Raw genomic sequence first — 27694 nt, 5'->3', positions numbered from 1 at the left:
GACATCTTTGGACTGAGTAATACTAGGCTTGATTCAATCTGGTAGACTGAGAGTATCTTGTCTCAAAAAAGTACTGCATTCTGCCTCAGGTTGTGGATTTAGGTGACTTCCATAAATATCACAGACCAATTTTAATTTTTTTTTCAAATGGAGATATAGTTTCCTTGTGTTTCTTTCTGTTGTCAGAGTTGCATACATTTATGTCAAATGATTGCTTACCCTCTCCAACACAGTATCACCTCAAGCCTGCTGTATAAAGTTTAAAACAGAGGAACCCATTGTTACCTATTTACATACCTATTTATATTACATGTGCTAGGTGGTCAGGGAGGACATAACCATAGAAGGAAAGGTCTTTGATCAGTATTCCGTAGATGAGTTCTCCATATATGATCCGCTTGCGCTGCTTATGAAGTTCAAGGACATAGCTGTGTTTTTAATTAGAATGCCTCCATCTGTCAATCCATGTTTTTTCATCCTGCATGTAGTCATTGATGAAGACGAAGAATTATTGTCAACAAATTGTCTTCATTTCATAATATCATATAATGTAACTGTAAAGACAGTATATAAAAATAGAACTATTATAATAATGTACAAAATAACAATGAAAGTGACATGAGGAGTCATAATAGATTCCTATTGTGCATTCTGTGATTATCATTATATAACATATCACTATTTTTAAAATGTAACTGTTCTTGTTTGGTAGATGAAGCTATCAGACAATGGCAAAAAGTGTAACATGATTCTGCATTTCACAATCACTGATCACCATGCAGTTAGAGGAATTGCAAATGCAATAGGTAGCCAGAAAAGTGGTTGTTTTTAGTGTGGGGTACACTCCCCTTCTTTCAGTATTGTCTTAGCTGAATTGAGGTTTTGAGAAGCAGCAGGCCCCCACTCCATCTTCTGTTTGAGATTGCAGAATTAACAAACCAGTAATGATTCAATGAATGTGGCTTTTGGTAGGTAGGAGAGGGGAGTTGTTTATTTCCTATGCTCGCTAGGTGCAAAAAGTGATGCCATGCTCACCTTGACTTGTTGGAAAGAATCTAACTATAAATGCTATGAATGCTTACCAACAATAAGAGATTCCAGCAGATGCCTTTCATGAGAATCCAATTCTTTAGCAAAGTTTATTTGATTTAAATTAGATCTGATTTTCCTTGTTTCCTAGAGAAAGTAAGTAAGCACCTCATTTGAAAAATGATTTTATTCTCAAAAAGCAAAACTTTTAGATTCACTATGGCCATCTCCCAATTAAATTACACAGAGAAGAACTAAAGTTTTTCCCCAACAAATAGGAAAAAAATCTGTTCTACAGAATGCCTTTCTATTTTTAAGTCTCTCTGTTGTTTTTACTGTTTTGTGTTTATTATGTCTCAAGACACATTTTAAAATGATTTTATTAAGTATTGGATTTTTGCTTCTGCATTATTTCAGGTAGGAAATAAAAGCACATTAGGGATATTCCACAAATATTTACTGAAACAATGTATTACAGGGAAGCTTTAGTCCTAATTGTTGGCTGATACTAGCTAATTAATTTCCACTTAAAATATTGTTAATACATGACAGACACCCAAACAATCAAGGAAAACACAGCTCTCCATTATATATGACATATTGTGTGTGTTCACTGAGAGCTTGCAATGTGCTGAAATAATTATGTGTGATATTTATGAATCCTGGCAGAAACTGGCATCGCTTTTGAAAGGGTTGTGTGAGTGTCTGCATCCGCTGAGGCTTGTATGTTCAAGAGCTCACTTATGCCGCACTTTTTCCTTCATCTACAGGTTTGGCTCTAGAACAGCATAAATACTTAAACAGTTGAAGCTGCTCAAATAAATTCACTCATTTAAAACAATCAATTGAAGTCAATGGTATGTAACAGCAGGATAGTATTTGCTGCTGCTAGCTTCTTCACTGAATTTCATTGCCCTATTAGCATTGAGTTTCTACTGTGCACTGCAGATCACACATTTTGCAAAGTACTGCTGGCTTGGACTCAGATCAAGCTTTCCTGGAGATTGGAATCATGATAGGAAGACCTTTTCAAGTAAGGGTAGACTGAAAGAGTAACCTCTATTTAGAAAATCAATAGTGGAGCTAATACAGTAGCACACAAAATCTGTAAAATATTTAAGAAAATTAAGTAATCAGATTTGTATTTTAAAATATCCTATATTAATATTATTATTCAGTATTTATATAGCGCCAACAGTTCGCTCGGTGCTGTACATTACAATGGGAGACAATACATGAGACAGTACAATAACAATACAATGCGATACACGAGGGGTTCGAGGGCCCTTCTCCTTGGAGCTTACAATCTAGGAGGGAGGGGATAGTGGTATGGGAAGAAAAGCTGTGGAGGATGGAGTGGTAGGAAGAGTGGAGGAGATCAGCAGTTAGCAGAGGGTGGGGTAGGCTTCCCTGAAGAGGTGGGTTTTTAGGGTGCACCTAAAGGAGAGGAGAGTGGGTGATAGTCTGATGGATTGGGGTAGGGAGTTCCAGAGGATGGGTGATGCCATGGAGAAGTCCTGGAGGCGGGCATGGGAGGAGGAGATCAGAGAACTAGAGAGCAGAAGGTCTTGTGAAGAGCGAAGAGTGCGTTTTGGGTGGTATTTGGATATTAGGTCGGTGATGTAGTTTGGGGCAGAATTATGGACAGCTTTGTACATCAGTTTAAGTTTGATCCGTTGGGCAATCGGAAGCCAGTGGAGGGATTGGCATAGGGGGGTGGTGGAAACGGAGCAGTTGGTAAGGTGGGTGAATCTGGCCGCCGTATTCAGGATTGACTGAACTGGGGATAGCCTGTGGTGAGGCTATAAAAGAGGATTTACAAAACAAAATGATAATTGGATTCCTGCTAAGGGGCCTCCAAGTAGTAACACAAAAAGATATCATCATTTGTAGGGATGAGCTTCAGGTTTGAACAAACGTTCAACTCATACTGAAGCTATTCACAGCTTAGCAAACAAACTAACCATATTCAGTAAACAAGAACACCAACATGTGGCAAAGTCCTTTATTAAAACAGTGAACAATACTCCCTAATCTAAATCCAGCATCATCATCATCCAAACATCACATTGCCCAGTGATATAGATCCTTGTCAATTACGATGACCGATCGCCACAATGGCCTGATAGGATAATTTGACACCTGATTTTTTACTTATTGTACTCTTGCCGTAAAATAACAGATGCCAGACTGGCTGCTGTATGTAAGCAAGTCAGTGGAGAATCCAGGATGACATCATTGACTAAATATGGTCATGACAATGATGGCACCCAGGACCCCCAGCCAGTTTGTTTACAAGCAGCAGCTATTCAGGGATTTATCATTTTGCAATGATAGTGTGATAAGTCAACATTGCCTAGTGGAGAGTCAATATGGTGGCATGGAAACATCGAGTGGCAGAGATACATCACTTGGCAATGGATCTTCATACTGGGGAAGGGGAAGCATTCTTTTAGGCTGTTTTTCAATATGGCAGCATCGAGCTGGTGAAATCATTACACGTCCGTGTCCCATCAGTGACATCAGATGCCGACAGGGCTAGAGAGACATATAAGGAAAGTCCATGGCAACCATTTTGCAGATGCACATGGCATGCAGGTGGACATCCAGAGTGACTTCCTTTATTATGGTATGTAAGCTCAGCTCCCAACTAGAATTTCTTATCCTCATCAGTCTTTTGATTAATTAGTTATCTATTTGTTTGCATATGCTTGTAGATGTTGGTGGTTTATTCCACAAGTCAAATATTGGGGAGTGATTTGGAATTGTTTGGCCTCTGGTAGAACATACCTACCTACTTAAATATAGGGTAGGTCCACATGTCCTCCCTTTTTTGACCTTATTGTATTTTACTATGGGTGATATATTTTCTTCTTATCTTGAGCCCTCCACTATATCCATGAAGCTATAATTGTATCACATATGTTCCACATTGGATATTGTTGTTTTCAAATTGTAACATTGTTTATCTTATTTGCACTTATAATATTCAATAAAAAATTATATAATTGCAGTTTGGACATGAACTGAAATATGGACATTTGCACAGCTAGCCAACTTCAACAGGTGCTAGGTAAATACACGAGCTCATTAACATTTAACTAGTAAGACCTCAGCTTCCACACCTGGACAGTGTGGTTACTGAAGGGGGAAAAGCTCAGATCTGGCTACAATGACAGTTTACCTCCTGGGCTGGAAGACAATGTGGACATCTGATCAAGAAATCAATTATAAGCATGGGACAGGAATTAACTTTATGACCTTTTGTTCAAGATATCACTAACTGCAATTACCAACCTTCAGCTGGGGGTGTGGGTCTCCATTGTGGTCAAGAAAGGCTCTGGTTTGAGAGAATCAGTTGAGAGAATGAGTGAGGATGTGTGTGTAGAAACCTATAGATCCCTTTCCTTTTCCAGTCATTCTCCCTACCCATTGTGTTACCCCAATTCCTTATTTGTAAATATTATGCATGTGTATCCCTTTTTGTAAATAAACCTAACCCTTGTTGTAAGAGTTAGTCATCCTTGGAATCAAGACACCCCAAACAGAGCACAATGTTTACAGTATTTATATATTTGTTCTGTCCTCTAGTGATCTAGTGTGTAGCACTTAAACTATCTCCTGAGGAAGCCAAAATAGTGGCAAAACATGTAGAGATCAAGTGACTACATCACAACAAAATATAGATTCACCATTTCAGCATAGAACTATGTGGATGAAAGTTTTTTCTAACCAATTTTAAAGAATATTTTAACTTTGGACTTAGAAATAAATGTGGAATTTTATGTAAATTAATTTATTGTTTGTTAACCTCCCTGGCGGTATGATTATTTCAGATTTTTGGTGCTGAAAGCGGTACCATTTTTTTGCATGGAAATATCTATTTTTTTATTGTAGGCCTGTAATTTTTAGGAATAACTCACTGAAATCTGTCCGAACAAGAGTCTAGTAAACATCCCGGGTATGATAAAATTTGAAACACAAAATCATAAATTATAATTTAATAAATAATCATAAAAATAATAATATAATAATAATAAATTTAATTCAATAATATAATCAAACCAAAAACACTGAAATTTGAAATATAACGCCAAGTTCGCACATCACTGAGCAAAGTCGCAAAATCATTTTCAATGTCTGATGACGAATTTCCCCACGAATCATTATCACTCAATTCTGCAAGTGGTTCTAATTTACTATCGCTGTTCTCTAGTTGGTCTAAAACCGCTTTTGACCAAAAGGGATGCTTTTTGGACGCCATGGACTTTTCTAAGTTTCCAGGCAGAAAGAACAGTCAAAATGCAGGCAGGGCACAGTACAAAGCAGTAGGGACAAAATGTATGTGAAATGGTTTGATACAGTAATGTTTTACTATGTCAAATTCATTTCTAAGAAAATGACAGTTTAAAAAAGTTTTAAAATTTGCCGCCGTTCCGGCCCCCGTACGTCCCGACACTCGCAAGGACCGGAACACGGAAGCCGGATGCTGGCATCGGCCGGAGGAGATGGCCGGGGACACTGCAGGGGACGCATCGCGGGAGCGAAGGACAAGGTAAGCGCTGCAGGGAATCCCTGAGCAACGCCGCATGGTAAGCCCGAGTGTAGCTCGGGGTTACCGCTTTTTGTACTGAAACTTTACCACGAGCTACACTCGGAAATACCGCCAAGGAGGTTAAGGCATCTTTAAAATCCCATAAAATATTCTCTATTTTTTGGTATTGTTACAAGGGATGTGGTGCCCTTGATCTACAGACACACAGTTAATTTTCTATATAAAAATTTTTAAGGTGTATGTGTTTTCATTAACTTTTTATATTTTGGGGGAAATGAGTAATTGGTGTACTATGTACTTGATACTCTTTACCCTAAGGGGATAAAGATATCTTGGGGCTCCTTTTGGAGGGCAGGATGTAGGTAGGAGAGTCCCTATCCCATAAACATGGGGACAAGGAGCCTTGCAAAAGGGAAAGCTTTTTCACCCAATGTTGAAGGCGTGTGAGACAAACAAATCCTCAGAATTGGTAAAGAAATGGACACAACAAAAATAATATTTTTTACTATAAATATCAAAGTTTAAAAGACATCTTATCAGACCTACAGCCTAACTACCATATCTGTGAATCCAGTACATCAATCTCCATGTGAAAATTATTAAATTAATTAAAAAACGAATTTGGCAGTAATTGTGATAGGGTCATCATCAAATGTATATGTAAGTACCAGATTGTGCCTTTTGCGGCAAGAACCCAAATTAGTTAAGGGTTCTTAAAGTGATACTAAAGTATTTTTTTAAATAACAAACATGCCATGCTTACCTGCTCTGTTCAGTGGTTGTGCACAGAGCAGCCTGGATCTTCCTCTTCTCGGGTCCCCTGCCAATGCTCCTGGCCCTTCCCTTCTGTTGGGGGCATATTCACACACAGAGCCGAATCTCAGCCCCACCCCCCTTTCTCCTGATTTGCTCACTTGCTGTGATTGACAGCAGCGGGAGCCATTGCCTTGGCCAATCATGAGTGAGAGTACCCAGAAAGCTGAGACTCTTATGGACACTGCTGGACCAAGAGGGGGCTCAGGTAAGTGTTAGAGGAGGCTGATATACACAAAAGGTTTTTTACCTTCATGCATAGAATGCATGAAGGTAAAAACCTTGAGCCTTTAGAACCACTTTAAGCCCCACATCAACCTAATAGGAATTGGTCAATCCCTATGGTATTTTTAATAGAACATTCTATGTTGGATAGGATTTTATAGGCACTGAATCATACACACGTATTAATAAATCTATAATTTTTATCATTGTATACACAAATCGCGTACAGTTTATTCTTCAGTCATCTCAAAGATTTCCATATGCTCTCACCAGATTCTTCCTATTAAGCACATGTTGTATATAATTCAATCGGCCCTCTCTCCTCTTCTTTTTTCATCTACTCCACTGCTCCAACTCTCCCAAAAATCAAAATAAACTAATATAGTGTAGTAAGTCCTAATTAACTCATTACTGTGATACACCCGTGTACTCACTTCACAAAACCAAAAACATGCTCAAAATGTATAAATCACTCAGTAGTTAATGTCCACCACTATTCACAATAAATACTCTTACCCTCAAGGAGTAAATTCTGTGTGTGTAATCAATGTAACTCTCTTCATCAATACATCCCAAACTCTTGATTGGTGTGTACAGTGCACCATCCACCTCCAGTGTTCAAACCATTAAACGTGCTCCTCCCTTCCCTTTTGAGCATGCACCTTACCCTGCATGAATCCATATGTACCTTTGAAACCTTAGTTTAATCTCCACTTTCAACTCTTCTTAGTGATTCTTCATATTCTCTCGTTCAACATATAAAATCAAATACACAAGCCCATGCTGCAGCAGTAAAAGTAAAATATGTTTATTATTAAAATTGCACTTACATGGATAATGAGTACAAACAACCTATTCCAGAATGGCCACTGCGGTACTTCCAGTATACTTCTGTCTTCACTTGCGTCTGATGCTTTCATCATCAAATTGACTTCCTCGTAGGCGACTTTTATCATTATACACAAATGAAAAGAAACCAACAAGGTTGGTAAGTTCAGCATAAACATAATGAATAAAAGACCACCACAAAATGAATGTCTTATTCTGTGTAAGCCAGTATTCTGTTCATGTACTATAAACCCTGCTGCATTTCAACACATGAAGAGTTTGATTGTAGTGAATGTGCCTGCCCATCTCAATCTCACTGTGTAAACTGCAAAGGTGCAAGGACGCTTACAATGCAGCAAAGTGGATTGATATAATGAAGATAAAAAAGTTGTGAAATCTCCAAAAATATGTAAACAAGTAAAAATGGTCTCAAAGTACTATTAAATACTTCAGTATATGAACGTAAGAACGGCCAGTCATGGAATGTGTGGTCCAGCATATTTACAAGGCAGTTCAACAGGTCCCCAGTCAGTCTAAAATAGCAAAAGACAAGCCTTATTCAGTCCCATAAATGAGGCATCATTACTGATCAAAATCATAAAACTCCTCCAGCACACTGGCATCCAAAGTGTTCATTTCACTAGTGTATATACTGGACCACACATTACATGACTGGCAGTTCTTATGTTCATTTATTGTTTAATAGAACTTTGAGACCATTTTTGAATGTTTTGGAGATTTTGCCCTGTTATAGCAATCTACTTTGCTTCACTGTAAGCATTCCTTGCACCTTTACAGTTTATGCTGTAAGACAGAGACGGGCACATCCACTACAATCAATATATGTTTATTTGGTCTCTATGTATAGTCCACCATGTTCTTTAGTCTCTGAAGAAGACTCTTCATGAGTTGAAACGTGTCGGGGTTTATTGTGCAGGAACAAGATGCCAGCTTACACCAAATAAGACATTAATTTTGTGGTGGTCTTTTTTTCATTATACCATTATACTTATGCTGTACTTACCAACTTTGTTGGTTCCTTCTCATTTGTGTATAGTAATAAAAATTATATAGTTTTATTAATCCGTGTGTTTAATTCAGTGCCTATTAAATCCTACCCAACATACAGTGTTCTATTTAGTATTATCAGGGATGTGGCACCCTTTGTTTTCACCCAGGCATGGACTGATTTTTTCATATTAAGGTATTTAAAAACCTTTAACCCCCATGGGAGCAGGATGTTTAGACTGGCAAACCAGACAAACAGTTTGCCCACAAACACCAAACATGCAAAGTTCAGGTCATACTCTGCAATGGGCAGAACCCTGTCCCTAACCAGGACCACAAGTTGTAATCTAAACTCAAAATCTTATCTATCCCAACATTATTAATATTATTATTATTATACAGGATTTATAAAGGGCCAACAGTTTGCTCAGCGCTTTACAATATAAAGGGAGACAATACAGCAACAATACAGTTCAATAACAGAAAAGATTACTTATATTTACTTATGCTGCATTCCTACAGCCTATGCTACCAGTGCTTGTCAGAACAGAAATGGTTGATATTACATGATTTTTGCAAGCAGTGCTAAAACCCATAAACCATTTCTGAATAATAATAAGGAACAGTCAGCCAGCATTAGTTGGTAAAGTAAATATCAATATTAGCTTGACTACTGGAATCATTTTGGAGCAGGCACACCACTGTGCATGATACTGCAAAGATATGCTTTGCTTGCTAGTAGCTCCATTTCAAGAAAATGATTGATCTCCAGAGTTAGATGGGAGGACAAATAACAGCCACAATGCAGAGACATGCTATGCCGGGTACTTTCACTGCTTCTAGGAGTTTGTAAATCTCAGGCATAGAATGAGAGCTGCAGCTTTTACAGATAAGGGCCATCTGGACATGCTCTCTGTAAAACAAATTCTGTAAAAAAAAAATGACAGCACAGTTCACTATCCAGCAAAAAAACTCTACATTTTTTCAACAATTTGCATTACAAAACATTGTTTTTCCTTTTAAACAGGGTTTACCATTGCTGGCCCTTTCCAGAACCAGATGATACATGTTATTTTTTTATGTTTTTGTTTCACTTCTTAAAAGAATTTTTGTAGGAAAGACTTTAAATGTTGAATATATTTTGTCAATAAATAAAATATTACATTTTCAACCCAAAAATGTTTTTTAAGTGCTGTCACATTTCAGTGGTCTTTCTCTTACAGGTATTTATTGCTCCCTTTCTGTCCTGGTGAATATTGTGAGGGGACAGAAAGTGAAGGCCAATCCAAAGTTTTTCAGTTGTCATTGTAACATGTGTTTTTGTTTCACTTTATTAAAATCATTTTTATAGGGCTGACTTTCACTGTTGAATATATTTTAGCAATTTTTAAAGTATAACTAAAGGCAAAAATGTTTTTTTTTTATTTTGGATGGAGTGCAGAGGGATTAGCACCCCTGTATGTTTTTATTGATGTCTGTGCCCCTGTTAAGGAGATTCAACCTCTCCTGTTTACCATTATCATTGAAAGTGAAAGTAAAAGAAAATTCTATATTTTGGGTTGTCCCCACGAAAGTAATAGAGGTGAAATCTAACAATGGGGACACTAGTTCTGGTGACCTCTGGGACCCCAAAGAATTCCCTTAATTTACAGGGATTTCCTCTCACTTCCTGTTTTGGCTATGGGGCAGGAAGTGAAGGGAAATTTCTGCAATCGAAAACAGATGAGGAAACCAAAAATCCATCAGGGGTTATAACCCTCCCTTGCTCTATCCAAAAATGGGAAAACAAATTTCCTATAGTTCTATTTCAACCACTTGCCTACCGGGCACTTATACCGCTTTCGTGCCCAGGCCAATTTTCAGCTATCAGCGCTGTCGCACTTGGAATGACAATTGCACGGTCATGCAGCATTGTACCCATTTGAAATTTTTATAATTTTTTTCTCACAAAAAGAGCTTTCTTTTTTTGGTATTTAATTACTGCTGGGTGTTTTATTTTTTGCTCTATAAACAAAAAAAGAGCAAAAAATTTGAAAATAAAGTTTTTCTTTGTGTCTATTATAAAATTTTGCAAACAAGTAATTGTTATGTGCATTGATGAGGCTTCACTGATAGGCACTACTGATGGCCACTGATAGGCAGCACTAATGAGGCAGCACTGATGCTGATGCAGTGATATGCAGCAATGATGGGCACTGATAGGAGGCACTGATGGGCACTGATGAGGTGGCACGGATAGGCAGCACTGATGGGCACTGATAGGCGGCACTGATAGGCAGCACTAATGAGGTGGCATTGATGATGCTGCACTGATATGCTGCAATGATGGGCACCGATAGGCGGCACTGATGGGCAGCACTGATGGACACTGATGGGCGGCACGGACTGATGGCACTGACTGGCGGCACTGCTGGGCACTAATGGGTGGCACTGCTGGGCAGCACTGATGGGTGGCACTGATTGGCACTGGTGGGTGGCACTGCTGGGAACAGGTGAATGGCACTGCTAGGCACTGATGGGCATAGGTGGGTGGCACTGCTGGGTTGCATTGCTGGGCACAGGTGGGTGGCACTGCTGGGCACTGGTGGGTGGCACTGCTTGGTGACACTGCTGGGCACTGATTATCAGTGCCCTGATGATCAGTGCCGATCTGTTCTCTGACAATTTCTGGTTATCGGCAGTACTTTCCTTGCGCTGTGACAACGTGAGGAAAGTGCAGCCGATAACTGGCAGCTATATTTACCCATTGATCTCCTGTGTCATTAGACACAGCTGAGTATGTGGTAAAAGGCCACTGTATTTGGCCTTTTGCCACATCACATAATCAGCTGTGTCCGTAGGACACAGCGATCACAGAGATTGCAGGGTACGAGCTGCTGGGGGCACGCGGGAGGGCACATTCTGGGAGGACGTCATATCACGCCCTCCCAGGACTGGGCAAGCGCGTTGTACCCATCATTCGGCTATATTGCAGTTGCCAAGTGGTTAAATATTATATTTTCATTCTCATATTGTTTTTTAAGTGCTGTTACATTTCAGTGATCTCTGTTCCTTGGATATTTATTGCTCAGTTTGTGTTCTTGCAAGAGAACAGAAAGTGAAGGCCATTCCAAAGTTTTTTAGTTATCATCTATGTGTAAAGAGGAAATCTGATAATGGGACTCCTGTTTAAAGGACAACTTCAAACAGATATCCTCATTTCCCGCTATGTCTCTAAGGCTGGTAAGGATAAATTATCCCAAAGGAGACCCTTAAGGCATTAAAAACCTGAACAAACTATAATGACAAACAGAATATGTGTATAAAAGTTAAAAAGTGTCCATTGCAAGACCTCTAGCGTTCTGCTTTTACTGCAGTTAGGACCATTAGCTCAGCTATTATTACAACTCCACTTATTGGGTGCTCATATTTATAAGTGATCAGTGTAGGCATGACCTGACAAAGGATCATTTTTCTAAATGGCCATTTTAAAACAAACACACTTGAAATGCTTGGGTAGGGCTCTACTATGTTTGTTGTACGTCCTTGCAGTATACATAGATCACCCAAAGGGGATTGCTTAGCTTTGTCAACAAAAGGGGAGTTGCTCTTTAAAAATAAATGAGTACATACAAAATGTTAAATAGAATATATTCCTCAATGGCCACAAAGGAAAGCCAATTCAGATGCATATCAATGCATATTACTGGGAAGAACCCAACTGTTCCTCCCACTAGAGACTGCCATTGGAAAACTATCGGAGGTGGATACAAGTCATCAGTCACTCTGCACAAGGAAAGAGAAGCAGTGGTGTTGATTTACTAAAGACATAAGCTGTAGATAGTACACTTTTCAATGTGCAGTTGCATTCTGCAAGGGAATTTGCTCCAGAGCTTAGTAAATAAGGGGAAGCTGTGTTGACTTCCATCATCCAATCATGTGCAAGCAAAAATTATGTTTTTTTTATTTTCCTTGCATGTGATTGGGTATACTTTGTAAAGTGAAGCTTCACCTCATTTACTACGCTTTTGAGCAAATTCCCTAGCAGATTGCAACTCTATTTGCCTTTAATAAATTAACCCCAGTGTCTTTTTTACAAGAAATTTCTGAAGAGAGGCTATGTACAGAGGTTGTATTCTGGATTAGATCACAGATCTGAAATATTTATATAAAGGACTAGAAGATTCAAGTAAAAATATGCATGCGTCTTGTTTAGAGATCATATTTGTTTAGCCTAGACTTCAGCTTTACTGTGCAAATGTTGGGTTTTATAGCTTTTCAAGTGATATATTTGCATGTGTGTGTATAGTGTATGTGTGTATTTATAGTTTAAAGTCTTTGTGTCTGCATGTATATAAGGATTTTTTCTGTGGCATGAAACTCAAATATGCACAATAGTTCAAATGGTTAAAAGTAAGAATGTTTTACAGTCTGTAAAGTAATCCATAATAATTTATCTTGTTCTTTTTTGTCTCTTTAGAATTGTTTTCACAATAATTGCCTGGCTTATAAAAATATTTGTATTTCAACTGAAATGTGTATTGTTATTTCATACTTTAAAAATACGCTCCAGTTTTCATACCAAGCACTACTGCTGATGTTAGGTCCAAGGTAGATATCAGCAAAGACGCAAAGTAGAAAACAATTGATTTGTGTAATGAGGTAATTGAAGTCAAAAGGATGCATGGTAACTGTTGTAGACTGGGAAGACTCATTGTGGCGTCCTATAGAGAGGAGTCTAATACATTACTTTACTCAAAATAGATTTCTGAATCTGAGTTTGTTCCTATGGAGACAAGAGGAGGGTTCTTGTTTCCTTGGGAACTCATTTCATGATGTGGGGGCTTTCACAAATAAAATGCAGATGTGATATATACACCAATTTGTGTATGATTTGTATATATATATATATATATATATATATATATACACACATATATATTTCTTTGTTTATTTTTTCAGTTACAATTTTTGTTCTTGTGCAACAAAATTGCACAAAAATGGGTATGGCTGATGGGTTGTCTTGATCCATAAATCTCTATGTGTAAATAAAGTTTGATTGCATTAGGTATTAACAAAAAGTTGTCCATACAAACCTTAGCTCTTTTGAAATATATGATGCATTTACTTTACATACATGTAAAAGAGTCATAACAGCTAGAACACAACTTTTGAGGCTGCTGAGGGTGCCAGTGTATTTTTCAGTGAATGGTTATAAGGTAATAAGAGTAGTCCTACTGGAAGTGTGCTCATATTATTATTTATTTATTATTTCACTTACTCATATAGCATCGTCAATTTATGCAGCACTTTACATATATTGTACATTCACATCAGTCCCTGACCTCAAAGAGCATACAATCTAAGGTCCCTAACTCCCAATAATAAATGCACATACTAAGGCCAATATAAACAGGAGCCAATTATCCTACCAGCATGTCTTAGCAGTATGGGAGGCAACCAGAGTACTCAAAGGAAACCCACACAGGCAAAGGGAGAACACGCAAACTCCAGGCAGGTAGTGCCACGATTGGGATTCAAACCAATGACTCTACTGCAGCTCAACAAAAGTGCTAACTGTTTAACCACTGTGCTGCCCTATAATATACTCTATCAAGAACTACCAGCCTATGGCAGACTTTGACTTGACATGACTGTGTGCTATACTGAGTGGTATTGGCCTTTAGTGATATTTTTGTTTAGAGGTTCTGGAGCACAAATCTTTGAGAACTTCTTCCCTGAACCCCCGGTACCACTTAGTACAGCATTCAACCCCATCCAGCCTCAGCCTGCCATACACTTTGACAGACTGCCAGCATTGGAGTCCTTCCCAGGGTCACTAAAGCGCTGGAATTAATGCACTGCAGCTGTATGGCAAGAGGTCTTATTCATTCCGCTTATAGTTATCTTGCTATAATTGATGCATCCATTCTGCTGTCTGGTATATTGATATGTTTGATGCATCAAATGCCAGAAAACACCAAAGTTTTCCCATTTGTAATGCTCAGCACTGTGAGCAAACTGGCTAGGTTGTATCTTGCTAACTTCTAACTTTAAATTTTTTATTCTGTGAAGTAAAGACTGTGAATCAGCATTTAGCATGGTAAAAACATTTTTTATTAATACGCATGCTTAAATGTTTACTTATTTTTAACATCTGGAACTTTTTAAAATAAATCACATTATTGTGGCACTGCATCAGCTGATAATTGTCTCTAAATAATACTAACATGTGCAGTATTTGATATTGTTGTTTAATACATTTCCCCTTTGCACACATTAGGTTCAGTTCACAAAGAATATCATGGAGCGTATCACTCCCCAAAAATCTACCTGCCCCTGACTGCTAGTAACTGTGAGACTCTCTGGGGTTGATTTACTAAAGGTAAACAGCTTGCCCATTTTGCAAGCAAATTTTCCCTTTAACTTAGTGAATGTGGTGAAAATTTACTTTGCAAAGAACATCCAATCAAAAGATAGGCAAATACAGTAAAAGAGAACAAGTGTCTTTGCTTGTGCATGATTGGTTGGTAGAGGTAAGCAGAGTCATCATCTTCATGGATTTTGCATGTTCTCCCTTTGATTGTATGGCTTTACTCTGGGTATTCCAGTTTCCTCCCACACAAGACATGCAGCCAGGTTAATTGGATCCTGTTTTAAGCTGGCCATACATGGCTCAGTTTTTTCATTCAGCCAGTGGGCAGAACGAAAATAAAACTCAGCTGACTTCCATATCCACACATTTGAGGGGCAATCCTCCCCACTGTGTCATTGTACTGTGGCAGTGGGGCTCTCCACCATCAGAATACACTGAGCAGCGCAATAGCTGATAGGCTGAACGTACTTATTGAAGCAATATTTTCTAACAAGCCCATTCATAAGTCAATCTTTAGATTAACATCTCATGAACAGGAAAGGCCATGGATGGATCACGATTTAGCTGGTCCCTGCTGAACTGGACAAATTTTGATCCAGCTATTGTCAGCTTAAGTTGACCCTAGTATGTGTGTATGTATAGGGTTCTTAATTGTCAGCTCCTGAGAACAGAGAACAATGTGAATGTACAATGTGTAATGTTCTGCATAAATTTCAGTGCTATATAAATGCCAGTAATAAATAAATAAATAAAAACATCATCTTTATAAAGCACATGGGTTTTAAGTTTAAAGCCAGGAAGAGACCAATCACAACAATTGTATGTTTTTAAGTTAACACAGGGGATTATTTACTAAAGCTGGTTCACTCAGAATCTTGTGCACCTATGCATGGTAGCCAATCAGCTTCTAACCTCAGCCTGCTCAATTAAGCTTTAGCATTAAAACCTGGAAGCTAATTGGTTTCTATGCAGAAGTGCACGAGAGTGAACCAGCTTTAGTAAATTAACCTCATTGTGTTTTCCACAATCATCCATGGTAGAACCTAAGAAATGCATTAACAAGGCACATATACCGAAACTTGCAGTGAGTAAATTAATTTTAACATGTACAAAGTACTACCATGAGATAAAACTGGTAGGTCTGGGACCTTGCGATGTTGAGCAATCAGATTTACAACACAATATGTGCTCAGTGGAGGATTGCTGTTGTTGTCCTATGTATAGTTTGTTGGTATCTATGACTGGACACCTTGATATTTTTGATCCACTAGAGCAGTTAGTAATGCTGTCCAAGGGACATTGATGTCAAAAGCATAGGATTGCTGTCAAATGCATGGAAGACATTGAACACATTGATTTATGAACTTTTCTTTTTTAACTACTCTTCTGACTATTGTATATACAGATTTTAAAGTGTAGTTTAATAGAAATAGTCAAATATTTTATCTCTTGAGAAATCTGCACAGAGTAGCATAAGTTAGACTTAAAGTAAGACTAAAGATTCATTGAAGACAGGAAAAAGAGTCCAAAATAACTATATTGTTTCTCTATATTTATTCTGAATATACTCAGAACATATAATGCAAAATCTTGACCTAAATGAACTGTTTGCTAATTAACCAATTAACAGAATTTACAGAATTTGAAAAAAAGCAATTACCTTTCTGTGATTCATCAAAAAAAATGAAAACAGTAAAGTACATTGTTTTTCTAAGCTCCAAGATCTCTGTATATGGTGGCAACTACCTGAGAGGGAAGTTACTTTTTAAGACAGAGCATAGCAGAGATATCACATTCTCAACAAAAGTTTATATCACAAGGACAATGGTCTTCCTATCAGTAACGTATAATAGCATTTTTGGACTAGAATGGCCAATTACCAGATTTGAAAGAATTTGAAGTGTGTTACTAAAAAAGAACAAATCAGTCATATATCAAGGAAATAAACCCAGACTGCTCACTGAAAGTGCTGAAATTCAAACCTAAGCTTAGATACTTTATATATATAATGCATAAAAAACAACACAAAAACAAAATACCTGGTAAAGACTGATACTGCAATCAACTGAAGGCAAAAATTGATAGAGACTAAAATTATAGATGATATTACAATAATAATAAGTATCAGCTGCTGAGAGATAGGACTGCTGTGACAAAGTTCATGGAATCATAAAAAAATCTGGTCCAGCTAAACAGCATTGCGATGTCACAATACATTGGAAACATTGCTACTGCTTTCATTTGTTGTAAATTTAAAGGCTAAGTTACTACACAAATATGTGCATTTAATATTTTTTTTTCCTCAGGAGCCTGCAAAGCATTACACACATGATCAGTGGATCAAGGGTGCAACATCAGGTTCCTGCAGACAAGCCCTACGGTTTTCAGACTGTACCTCTGATATGTAGGCTGACTGTTTACAAGCTGTAGGGCTTGTGAATGAACTATAAGAGCTCTCATCAGTGCTCTCGCAGCTCATTGAAAATTATAAGCCATCAGCTGCAATGGCTGATGGTACTTGTAGCTCTCTCATCCGCAGATTGCTGTGAATAAATGACATGGCTGCACAGCTTCACTATTTTCAAAATGTGACAGCAGATGCAAAGAGAAGATCCCCTGCCTGCTGTTACAGGATGGGGGGAGATCGGCGGTGTGGGGGGCAGGTCTGGAGCATGTTACACCCAAATTATTGGTGCCCTCAAGCTGTTGCGGTGCTACAAGTCCCATGAGGCAGTGCAAAGTTGACAGTTACAAGCATGACTCCCACAGGCAGAGGCATGATGGGACTTGTAGTTTCTCAACAGCTGGAGGGCCATCAGTTTGACACCCCTGCTCTAAATCATTTGCATGTCCTTCAATGACTTTGCTATGCTATATAGTGACTGTATAAGTATTGTTGCTTTAGTATTACTGCTGTCCTTTTTTGAACAATATACACATGCTTAAATATAATCTATATTTATCACATCATGTTGAAGAAATATTGTACACATTTCTACTATTTCAAGTCACTCAATGTTTTTTTTATTATAATCAGAAAGATAACTTTAGTGAGGTTTGTGAAAAGGAAACAATGTCTTTTATTCAATCTGTGATCTGTATATGTGTGTGTGTTTTTAACATGCTTTAGGGATAATACTAGTGACGGCTATTACTGTTATCCTAATGTGCTCTTGGCGGACTCTATTAAGTCTGTGTTCTGTTAAAAATCTTCATAATACACATCAAAAGCACTTCACCAGTCTAAAGTACTTACATTTTTATTTAAAAATACATTTATTTTTCAGGACATCTACAACTTTTTTTCTCACTTTATGTTCAAAGCCATTCTTGTAGTCTGGTAACAGTATATTGAAAGTTACAAAAAAAATTACTGATGCTAATAATACTTTGAGTTTAAAAATCATGCACCATTTTTAATGCGTGCCAGTTTTAGTAATAAGCTTTAAATTATGAAATAACTTGATCCCATGAAGAGAACCTTAATCTCAGAACATTTTAAAGTCAAGCTGAGAAAGCACCCACAAAATGATATGTAATTCAAGCTGCCATTATGACATTAGTTGTTCAAATACTGCTCCTGAGAAGTGTAATGTTAGAAAAAATATGGTTAAGAGCCAATTTGTATGATCTACGCATATATCAACTTGGATGAACAAGGGCACTCAAGAAAAGATGTTTAAAGGCTCACCATCTGCCAACATATTAATGGAAAAATATGTTTTAGTTGCCAAAAACACTGTGACATTTTAAAATAAAAGTGAATATTAAGTTATAACAATCTGTGATCTGAATCTTTTACTCTCCTAATATTCTAAAATATATCATGAAAATGATATAGTGCTGATTTATATGGGATTCTAACAATACCCTTAGATCCCCATTTACACATACAAGAAGCTTTTATGAACCTAAACCTAGTACACAGATCCAGTGGTTATATATGCCATTATAATCTTATTAAATCTTATGAACCCATTAATAGAGGTTAAAGTATGCAAAGTAAACATAGTTCACATCTTTTTGAATACTCTTTGCATTTCATATTTTACATATTGATAAGAGTTTTCTGTTTGAGCTTGAACTGTCCAGAAGGTGTGAAGTACCATCAAAGACGCTAAAGGAGAAGTATAGCCAAAGCTGTTTTGGCTACAGTATGATTCACTTGGGGATCACAGGAGTGAACTTCATTCTGCACTCCTGTGACCCGTTTACAGCCGAGAGCGGGCTAAAGCCATCCAGATGCCTGGACTGGCATCACACTCAACCTCTTAGTGAGCCACTGAGATCCTGAGCCAGTTGCTCCTGGCTCCTCCATAGCCCGGTACTCCATTGAGTGCTGGAGCAGCAGAGCACAGAGCTAGTGACTGATAGTCACCAGCTGTCTGCAGCCTGGAGACTGAGAGCTGAGCGATCAGTGTTGTTTGATCACTCAGTTCTCGGTGGGGGACAAATGCAGTATCAGGCTGCTGTTGCATCCACCTAGGTGAGTATAAATGTGTACTTTTTTAAAACCCTAAATTCTCTTTAAGGTAACCATGCATAGGTTAGCTGAAATTCAAAGGGAAATAAAGTTTGGTTTTCCTTGCAAGATATGCAGAAATCTTCCAAGTCCATTAGCAGAAAGACAGGTCTGTAGTATTATTTTGAATGGGTGTATGAATAAATCTACACCTGTTTGTTAAAGTGGACCTGAATTTTAAAGTGAAGATTTGTGGACCTATAGGCAATATCTAGCCTGCTTTTTTTCTGGGAACAGTGTCCACATTTCAAGTTTTCTCTTTCACTAAAATATCTAATATCAAAGGCCCTCAGGTCTCGTGGGTCTGTTCCTGCACTGACTTTTTTGATTAGGATATAGTGAAGCACTAACTTTGTTAAATTGAAAACAGTGGGATAAAGTTTGTTTTTATCACTGCCTCTGTCTCTAAAAAAAAACAGTTCCCATCCTGGAACAGTACCTATCACCAGGACAGAACCCTAGCAGGTTTGGATTTATGATGTCAAAATGATGGTTTGCAAAAGAGCTTACCTACGCCTATGCCATAAGTGTGTTAAATATAAGATTTAGAGAAATAAAAAAAAATTATAATAAACCTTTCATGTATGATGCTATCCTATTCAAGTGCAAAAACATGACATCCCTTCAAAAAACACTGTGAACACCAAGAAATGTAAACAGTTCAAATAATTGTATTATCCATCTGAATATATTAAATATGTGTAAAATCAAGTCCCAACATTTTAAATATGTGCAAAATCAAATTCCAACATTTCATGAATCTGTCAATTCTTAGAAGAATTCTCTACTTTTGTGTTAGCACACCAGTGGTATAAATCCTTCACTGGAACCAAAGAAGTAGCCAAACTCCTTACCATATAGTCAAACCTCTTAAAAATGGAGGTCAGACAGCGCTTGAGCTCATACAGATAGCTTTTGAGACCAACAGACTGCACAATCCTGACCCAAGCGAATAGCTCATAGGACTCAGGAGGCTTCAAAGCATCCTCCCCAGCACTCGACCGATCATCCAATCAGGGACATAAAATTAAAAAGAAAGTACACCACACATAATATAGTACCGATTTACAGCTCTGGTTTATTATCAGCAAATATACTCACATAAAACAATTGTAATTCATACATGTCAGAATTGGTACCCAGTGCGCATGCGCATAATGTGATGATGTCAGACTATGTGCACCACCTGACACATTTTGCTAAAAACAACATCTTCAGGGGGAAAACAATTATAAGAAGAAATTATTTCACCCAAAGTGTAAGTTCAAAAGTACATGCGTTAATTTTTGGAACTTCATTTTTATACTGTCTAAGAATGAAAATATGCCACTTTGTAGTAGAGGAAAATTATGTGTCATTTTCAAGTTCAGTTTCACAGGAAAGCTGACATCTCACCTTGATATAGAGAAGCCTGTAAAGTTTGAGAAAAATGCTGTTAAAGTTGTGTTTTAAGAAAATTGCAAGATGTGCAAAAGTGTTTTTACAAACAGCATGAAGAAGTGAAACCTGTTTTCAAACCTTTAAACACGTCCCTATAAGGAAAAATATGCCTATACTTGTGGCACACTTCAATAATTAATGAAGAATAATCAAGGTTTATGTGAAAGTAGAAAATAGTAGAAAAAAATTGTTTTCTGCTGGTTTGGAGGTAAACTACAAATTAGGGTTTACATCAACATGGTGCTTATTTAATGGGTTAAAAAGAAAAACAACAACAACAATACTGTGCAATGACCAGGGTTGAAGAGCGAATGCTTTTAGTGTCATGGAACCATTAGCATGGTGTGTTTGATCAGCTAGCAGATACTGTATTTTAGGTCTTTAAACAAGTTTGTTATGTTCTCTAAAACTGTATGAAATTTCTGTATATGAATTATTGAAGTGCTCCTGTCATATATTTCATAATATGTATTTATACAAATTTTTAACTTAAACAAATCCCTAAGTAGGCTACTGATCTTAAGAACCACCGTTATAAATATTAACCACTTGCCCTCCAGAGGATTTGCCACCCCTTCCTGACCAGTCTATTTTTTGCTTTATGGTGCTGCGTTATTTTAACTAACAATTTTGCGGTCATGCAACGCTACACCCAGATGAAATTTACATCCTTTTTTTCCCCACAAATAGAGCTTTCTGTCAGTGGTATTTGATCGCCTGTGCATTTTTTATTTTTTGCGCTATGAAAAAAAAAAAGACGGACAATTTTGAGAAGAAAAACTATTTTTGACTTTTTGCTATTAAACATGTCCAGTAAAAAAAAAAAAATAATAAAATTTTGTCATAAATTTAGGCCAAAATGTATTCTGCTACATGCTAAAAAAAAAAACAGTACATGTAAATTAATTGGTTTACGTAAAAGTTATAGCATTTACAAATGGCAGTAAATATACTGTTTTTTTTTTTTTAATTTTTACTAGTAATGGCGGAGATCAGCGACTTATAGCAGGACTGCAAGACTGTGGTGGGCATTATTACACTAGGGGGAACTGACTTGCTGTCACTGACATCCCCAGTGATACCAATACAGTGATCAACACAGTACTAATGGCACTGGGCAGAAAGGGGTTAACATGTGGGTTATCAAACGGTTACCTGTGTGCTGTTTTACTGTGGGCTGTGTTTGTGCTTTCAACTGTAAGCCATGCACAATAAATTAACATTTATTTTAGTGTGGAGGTATGAAAAGTATTTATTTTCCAATATTATGAGAGGAAAGTGTTTATTTTGCCAAACAGTGATAAATGTGTGCCAGATGGTAGACAAAATGGTTTTCATATTAGTCTATTTATTAGTGAGCAAGAGAAGCATTGGTAAGGTCCTGTAACAAATATTTAGCATATTCAACATCCTTTTAAAGTGAACTGGCAGCTGGGCACTAGCTAAAATGTTCCAGGATTCTAATAAGTATGACCACAATGAGGCATACGCAGCACGGAACCATAACAACAATATATTTTCACATTTCTGCATGCTATCGCTGTCAAATACCTTACCTGGCCCTATGTTTCCTTAAGGGGAAACTGAGTGGTTTTTTGGTGCTGTTCATTTATTTTAGTTTATCTAGTGTTAAACATTACTTTATATCTGATATTTACACCGTGAAATCTTGTGTAAAAGATTTGCTTTGCAAATGCAGAGTTTTTTTTTACATGGCAATGAATTGACAGAACACTAGGGATTTAGAAACCACTGCAGAACCCCCTCCCTCCCCCACCCCCAGGCAGACCCAGCCTTCATATGATTTAATTAATAATGTGAAAATTATTTCCCGTGACTTCTAACTTGCTTACATTAAATGCCTAAAGCCTCAGTTCACCAAATAAAAGGGTTAAACACTTTCATCCCCACAAAATAGATGTAACATGCTTGCAAGCAACCCATATTCAAGAAGCTCCTTAATACATTAGTAGTTTTTTCCCTCAAGTATTCCAGGCCATGGTTCAGACTAAGCAAAGGGGTGTGATGATAGCATTTAGGAAACAAATATCTATGACCAGAGGACTAAAGATGGCTTGATCCAGTCCCCCCTAACCAATACCTACCCACCTTTTTACCCTGAGTAACCACACAGACAACAAAAACTGGAGTTAATGGCCTAAAACGGCCTTTTATTACAACCATTTATAAATAACATTTAAATAACAAAACACAGTATAACATACGTTTTTTCAAGGTACCCATAGGCATCAAGAAAATGAACACCTGCGTCCTGCTTAACTAGGCCTCCAGCCGCAACACCACCGACTTGGAGACAATCACTGCAGATACCCCCACCAGAACAACTGGAAGCCGTACCCCAGACGGGTTCCTACAAAGTGCCTTTCTTGTGCCCACAGTAACCTACGAGGACCTTGCACCCACAGGTTGTCCCCCAGCACCAACTGGCACAACCACAACCAAAAACAAACCATAAAACAAACGGGCGGGAGGGAGGGAAGTTTGCCTTGTCAAAACTCTCTTCTGACTTAAGACCCCCTGCCACACCCTGTCAGACCACCCCTTGTAGCTCCACCCGCTCCCTCCCTAAAACCATTTAGACTCCCCCTTTAGCTAATGGAACTCTCCTCTCCCAACCCCCTTTAACCCCTGTCATGCTGGCCCTTCATTCAGGTCTTCTTTTTTTCTTCTACCTTTTTGACTGTAATAAACAAATTGCTGACCCAAAAGACCACTCTCTTTTATTGTTAGATAAACTTTTAGGGCTGGTAATAGATGAATCAAAATTCAGCTGACTTAGCAGGGACTGTACAAATTTTGATCCATCTATGGCAGTTTCCATTCATGAGAAGTCGGTCTGATGATCAACTTCTCATGTATGGGCTTCTGGAAAATTTTACCAATTGGCTGCAGTGCTTATCAGTGTATTCTGATGGTGGGGTAATTGTCAGAAAGCAATGACACAGCAGGGAGGATTCCTGCATCCACCTCTTATGTGTGGATGGGGGAATCAGTTCAGTTTTTTTTTCATGCGGCTAAATGAAAACATTGGAGCCTTGTATGGCCTGCTTAAATCTTAATATCAAACTACACAAATCCACCCCCACCTAAAGCCTCAATTTCCAAAACTCCATTTTAAAGATTTTCCAGAGTCTATTAACCCAGTACAACTTTATCGACCAATGGAGGGACTCTTAACTAAAACCTTTACATACGTCTCTTACTTTCTATGCCAGACCTTTCTTCTGAACATGTCTTCAACAAACATACTGTCAGTGCTCAGGTCAGATCCCAGTTGTACTTTGCTGTTCAATGTTAATTGCCAAAATTGTAGCTTCCCTCTGAACCTGAAGCTATTAATCAATGATTATGACATTCATGCTCAAACTGGCACACTGTGACTGTGATACCTAGATAAAAGGAAGGTCCCCTCCTTGGTTTTCTACTGTGAACACATGAACAATAAATATAAATAAAACTTTATATATAGACATTAGAAAATATCCATTTTGATTCCCTTTTTAGAATAAAGTAATGAACTCACACCCTTGTTGTGAAAATTGATTTTTCTCAGAATTTTCCTAACATTTCACCATATATCTACCTTTAAATAACAGGTTTGCATTTAGAGTAGTAGCACAAAAAAGTCAATCCACTAGCAACAAGTGTCCACAGAATTAAAACAAAAACTGAACTACTTACAGGTTGGTCCTTAAAGTGTTACTAAACCCACAACAGTAAAATCAGTCTGTATATGCAATAAAGCATGCTTGTTATACTCACTGTGGAACCTAAGGGGTTAACCCATTATATAAAAAAGCTGTTTGATCCTGTCTTCTCTGATCTTCCTCTTCTTCCACAGCCCACAATCAATCTGCTGATTGTACAGAGCCCTAGGAGACACTCTGCACATGCTCAGCTTGGTGTGTATTGCTAGAGAGTTTTTTGGGGGAGGATACATGTGATCAGTACAGGGCCAATCAGCACTGTCCAGACAGAGGTTCAAGAGTCATGCAGCCTCATAGGACAGTCAGAGGAGAATGGCAACACCTACAAAATTAACCAGTGCTCAGCTGGAAACTGACAGAATTCACAAGACTTCTATATACTGCTGATGAGAAAAGACATTTAGAAGTTTGTATTTACTAAAATAATTGCATTTCCATGTTCTGTGTACTGTGGGAGACCAGATATAGTGAATGCTGGGTCCTGGGTTTAGTAACACTTTAAACATAGGCTGTCATGATAAAGTGATTATTTCAGTAACGTTTAGTAAGGATAGATTTAAATCTTAAACAAGCATTTACTTAATGATGTTTTGTGTTATACAATTATTAATGCCATGAAACAAAGTAAAGTTTATATGCTGTAGTTTGTGGAATTGTTTTTGCATAATCACTAGTATATTAGAAGTCAGTTATGAGTTCTACCAGAATGTGATTTACAGCTGGGGTACAGCATGCCTAGTATACAGCACTAGACAGATTCCCTAGATAAGTGAAGCACATGAATAGACTAGACAGCTGTTTTCAAATGATTTGAAGCTGTCTATCCTCAATCCTGAAAAGTGTTGTCAACTACACTAAATCTGACAAGAAAGCTTTATATAAATACACTTACTTGCTGAGTGCATAAATCCACCTTGTAAATCCTCCAATTACTGCTGCAATAATAGCATGATAAATATATGGGAGGTCTGAGAGTTTTAATTTATACGGCAACAAAAACCAATATCTAATTTGTTAATTATACTATTTCACTTGACAGGGTTGAATGCAAAGAAGGAAACATAGTTGAATATATATTTAATGCCAGTGTATTTATTAATTTTTTTTTTTAATGATTACTTGATATCCATACTCACGGAGACAATACATGGTATCATCACACATCCAACTTGATAGTCAAATGAAGCCTTTCCATTTAGAAAAGTAAGTGCGGATTCACACATGTGCGGTGTGGATTGAAGCTCAAGTTTCACAGCTAATTGATACAGTAGTTGTTCAGTGGTTCAGGTCAGGTTTACATCAGGTTCAGGACAGGTTTAAATTTGGTTCAGGTCAGGATTTTATCCTGTTCACAACTGATGACGTGTGTTGTTTAGAAACGGTTCCCATAGAAGTCAATAGCCTGTAATCCACACCTGAACCGGACCGCACTGCTCAGAAATCAGACATGAATCTTTTTTCAATACGCACTGAATCCACACCACCAGTGCACCGGACAGGTACCATAAGAAGTAACGTTATTTCATGCAAATTGGATACGGTTCATAAAGTTTTACTTTAAGGAGAGAATAAGGGACCAAGCTAAATTGAGGGAATTATAGAAGATATATGTGTTATTTGAGCAAGCATCAAACTTACGAAACCAATGATCACTGTAGAACTGATGTATAAGATATGGATCAGACTAGCTATAACACAGCCCGTAGAACAGAGAATCATATATTGATACCCAGGATCAGTGTGGTACTCATCCTTTCTGATCTGATCCTTTCTAGCTTCCTGCTGTCATTCTACTGGTGAATGCTCACTTACAGCTGTAAAAACTAAGTCAAAACTAGTACTTTAGTAAGCTAATGAACATAAAAAGGTTTATGACCATAGCAATGAAATATGTTGAGTTGCAGCTCAAATGGAAAAACATTCTACTATGCTTACATGTTACTATGGTTTGAAATAGCAAAATATGCACTGTTTAGCATTTGATGATAAAGAAAATATGTGTCACATAGTTTAAACACTCGCCCTTCAGAAGATACCACCCCCCTCCTGACCAGGCCATTTATTATGATACTGCACTGCATTACTTTAACTGACAATTACGCGATCATGCAATGCTGTACATAAATGCAATTTTTCCCCACAAATAGAGCTTTTTTTGGTGGTATTTGATCACCTCTGTGTTTTTTTTTTGTGCTATAAACAAAACAAGACTGACAATTTTGAAAAAAAAAAACCAATATTTTTGACTTTTTTCTGTCAAACATATCCAATAAAAAAATAAAACGTCTTCATAAATTTAGGCCAAATGTATTCTGCTACATCTTTGCTAAAAATTTCCCAGTAAGTGTATATTAATTGGTTTATGTGAAAGTTATAGCATCTACAAATGGCGATATATATACTGGAATTTTTATTTATTTATTTATACAGGTAATGACGGCGATCAGCGGTGGGCATTTTGACACTGGGTGGGAACTAACTTGCACTGACATCTCCGGTGACACTAATACAGTGATCAGTGCTAATAAAAAGCACTGCCACTGTACTAATGACACTGGGCAGAAAGGGGTTAACATCTGGGGCAATCAAAGGGTAACTGTGTGTTAAGGGAGTGATTTTATTGTGGACTGTGTTATGTTTTACTAAGCAGACCTGCTGCTTTCTATCTCTCTGCTGTGCAGAGAGATAGAAGGCAGCATGTCCATGCTGACAGGAGAGAGATCGGTGTTGTTTACACACAGATCTCTCACCTCTCAGCTTCACCCACGATCACCGAGTCCCAGCCAAAATTCACTGGCCAGGACCCCGTGATTGACATCCTCAAGAGCCAAAAGCAGTGGAAATTCAAAATCACGTATAGATTTACGTGATTTTGCCTAGTTAATTGAAAACTACAAGCCAACAGCCACTAAGGCTGCTGGGACTTGTAGGCACTCATTCACAGAATGAGTGATGCGTATGTGTGGGCGGAGTCCCGCACAGCCACGCTGTTTTCAAAGCTGACAGATAATACCGGGAAACTTCTCCCCATACCATCTGTCAGAGGGGGGGGGGGGGGGTGGCGGACACAAATGCGGCTATGAAAACATGTTACATGTTCCACCCTAAAAATGAGTGGCACATGTAGCATGTTCCCAAAGGTAAACTTATCTTTTAACAGTTTTTTTCTGTGCAATGTCTCTTTCATAACG

At 37.8% G+C, this 27694-nt stretch overlaps 1 protein-coding gene across 4 annotated transcripts in view; it reads left to right on the top strand.

The window, feature by feature from the left end:
- AUTS2 (activator of transcription and developmental regulator AUTS2) overlaps positions 1 to 27694 on the top strand; it is a 1792114-nt gene that overhangs the window by 270949 nt on the left and 1493471 nt on the right. The gene's annotated exons all lie outside the window — the stretch shown is intronic.

The sequence above is a fragment of the Staurois parvus genome, unplaced genomic scaffold (assembly GCF_062004578.1).
Source record: "Staurois parvus isolate SC_StPar_1 unplaced genomic scaffold, SC_StPar_1.0 ptg000058l, whole genome shotgun sequence".
NCBI lineage: Eukaryota > Metazoa > Chordata > Amphibia > Anura > Ranidae > Staurois > Staurois parvus.
Note: the sequence above shows the minus strand (reverse complement) of the source record. Positions and strands in the feature narration are given on the sequence as shown.